A 3,287-nucleotide genomic window follows, 5' to 3' on the forward strand; every position below is an offset into this window, starting at 1 on the left:
ATACTTGATACTGAGTCATAGATCACGGTAACTCTTTTCATTTCTCATGACAGCATACCCCATAGTAATGTAATTATTATAGAAAATCTAATGGTTGTGTAGTATTTGATAGTATGAATGTATAATAATTTACTTATTGTGATAAGCAGCTTCTAATACTGATCCCCAAAATTTCTACCTCCTGGGGTTCATACTCTTATGTAATTCCCTCCCCTTGAGTGTGGGCTGGACTGAGCAACTTGCTTCTAATGAATAGAATATGGAAAAATTAATGGGAAATCACTTCTGTGATCAGATTATAAAAGACTGCCAGCATTCTCTCGCACTCTTTCTTCTTGCTTGTATGATGAGGCAAATTGCAATGTGAAGAGGCTCACGTAGCAATAAACTCTGGCTCTTACAACAGCCAGAGAGCAGCTGAGACCCTCTGGCCAAGAGCCTGCAAGGAACTGAGTCCCAGCAATGACCAATGATTGAACTTGGACACAGATTCTTCCCCATTGGAACCTTGAGAGGAAACCTCAGCTTCACCTGGCACCTGAGATCAGTTTTGTGAGAGACCCTCATTTAGAGGAGTCAAATGCGCCATGCCCAGACATGGCAGACATTGTGATATAATAACCATTGTTGTATTAAGTCACCCAGTTTTGGAGTAATTTGTTACACAACTACAGCTAACTAATACACATTGCCTATCTACTTCTTTTATGCTGTTATAAATAATGCTGCACTGAGTAGCTTGAGGCATAGAACTTCAACTTTGGAAATTAATTTCCATAAGTAGAATTGATGAGTCCAAAGGTATGAGCAGGGCTCAGTTTGGAAGTGCACATAACAAAAATTTGGACTAATACAGAGAAGATTAATATGGCCTCTACACAAGGGTAACATGCAAATTCATGAAGTGTTCCCTAAATTTTTACAAAGGCTTAAAAGCAATTCGATGAAGGAAGGATAGTGCTTTCCATGAATGGTGTTCAGGATCTTGACTGCGGTGGTAGATACACGAACCCACACCTGTGATTAAATTGGATAGAAGTGCATACACACACGCACACACAGATGGGCACAAGTGAAACTGGGGATATCTGAATGGGATCAGTGGGCTGTATCAGTGTCAGTCTCCTGGTTGAGATGTTATACTGTGGTTTTGCAAGATACAACCATTGAGGGAAATTAGGAAAGGGTACATGTGATCTTCTGCATTATTCCTTTTGACTGAATGCGCACTTCAATTCTTAAATGGGATGAGCATCTCTATAATTTTAAGATATATTGACACAATTTACTCCAAGAAGATCACAGCAATGTATAATTCTACTCACCATGTGAATGATCTAGTTAATGAGCACCCTCACTATTACGGCTTTATCAGTTCTTGGCCAATGGTGGGAGGATAGAGAACTCTATGAAAATGTTAAATAGGATGAAGAGAGTTGTTTTTATATTGATAAAAAATTCATCTGAGCACAGTGGTACTCCTGTGAGACTTCAGCTACTTGGGAGGCTGAGGCAGGAGGATCGTTTAAGCCCAGGAGTTGAAATCCAGTCTCTGAAAAAAAATAAAATGAAATTCACTTCATCAGGAATATATTAGCATAAGAATTGCATAATTCTTATATAACTAATGGATTCTTAATTCCTTGTACAACTTAGCACAAAAATATATCAAGTAAAAACTCATGACAATAACATGGCATTCTTCTCCTAAAAATTAACAGATCAGGCAGGTAATAACAATAGAGAGAATTTAAAAACACTACAGACAAGGTTGATTCTATACCTAAATATAAATTTACATATATCTGTATCTATATATGTGTTTCAAACAACAAAAATAAACACTTTTCAAGTATTCATGAAATATTAAGAATTACACAAACACACTCACATATACACACATGGCTTAAAAAAAACCTGAAGAATAGAATTTAAGCCAAGTTTTCTGGCCACAACATGGTAAAAGTAGAAAAAAAAAAATTTTTAGGCAAAAAATTCAACCCAATTGCAATTTAAAAATACCTTTCTAAATACTTGTGTATTAATGAGGGAATTATGTATCAATGACAACTGAACTTGTGCATCATTTATAAACACTAAACATTGAAAATAAACGATTGAAACATTCAGTGGAAGACTAGAAAAGGAATGAAATTAAAAAAAAAACCTGTCATGGATTGCAAAATTGGACACAAATTCCTCCTCTGCTGGATCCAAACTGTTAGCATCCTCAGGCTCCCATGATGCTGGGCTTGGACTTGGGACTTGTTCTAGCCGATGAGACCGCTGAAAACACGCTGGAGGCAGACTTGGAAAGCATGTGCATATTCAGCCTCACTTTCTGGTGTGGCCACCAGGTGAAGAAGCCAGGGTTTGGCTGCTGCACGGTGAGAGGCATGTGGCCCTGTCACCCTCGTCACCCTGGCCAACAGCTTGCCAGCTGCCAGACTGGGCTTCTTAGATCTTCCCGCCACCAGCTTACTCACCAGCTTGTCTCAGATGCCCAGGTAAGCCTAGCAGTGGTTAGCTGTGCTGCCTGAACCACCCAGCCCACCCCCAGAACTGTGAGTTAACTAAATAGTGGTTGTTTTTAAGCCACTGAGTTTGGGGGGTGGTTTGTTACACAGTGAAAATGGTGGCATGAAAACATAGGTTAAGAAAAAGAAGCAGTTGTCATACGAAGTTACAAGTCATATCACTGCTCTTCTATCATCTGCACTAATGAAATAAAGTAGGTGCCAGGCAAATGGTTGGTGTATAATGGCCTGGCCATGGCTGCAGAGTTCCACGAAGGTATACAGAGTCAACTGACGGCAGGGAATAGCCCCTAAGCCTGGGCTCTCCATGCAAGCATTTCCCTTTTTCTCTGCTCCAAGGCACAGCATTGACTATAGTGACTTGTGTCTGTTCCACACCAGGTCATGAACCAGCTCATTTAAAACCAGGGGAATCAACACGGTAATGGTCAGAGGTCTTGCAGCCCTCACTCCCCGGTCAGGGTTGTGTTCTCAACGCAGTCGGTCCTATGGCTAAGCGGACACGGGCCAGGTGACAGAGGCAGCCTGTGCAACGAAGCTGAACCAGAGTCAGCCGACAGAGCCCCGGCCGAGCAGGGCACACTGAGCAAGTCCTGCACGCATATCTGAATGGAGGAGCACACATCATAAGCATCACGGGCATGGCACGGCCACGCTCCTGTGCCTGGGATTATGCCGTGGGCGGCTCTTCGGGTTTCTCCGGGCGGATGAGCTCAGAATCATCAGCAGACAGGGTTGCTGAGCCGGCTG

At 41.8% G+C, this 3,287-nt stretch overlaps 1 non-coding gene across 1 annotated transcript; it reads left to right on the plus strand.

Annotated features, from left to right (window-relative positions):
* Positions 1 to 812: 812 nt before the first annotated feature.
* On the plus strand, positions 813 to 919 carry LOC123624881. Its single transcript, XR_006730246.1, has one exon. It is a non-coding gene; the product is annotated as a U6 spliceosomal RNA (small nuclear RNA).
* Positions 920 to 3,287: the final 2,368 nt, after the last annotated feature.

Source organism: Lemur catta, chromosome 19, assembly GCF_020740605.2.
Source record: "Lemur catta isolate mLemCat1 chromosome 19, mLemCat1.pri, whole genome shotgun sequence".
Lineage (NCBI taxonomy): Eukaryota > Metazoa > Chordata > Mammalia > Primates > Lemuridae > Lemur > Lemur catta.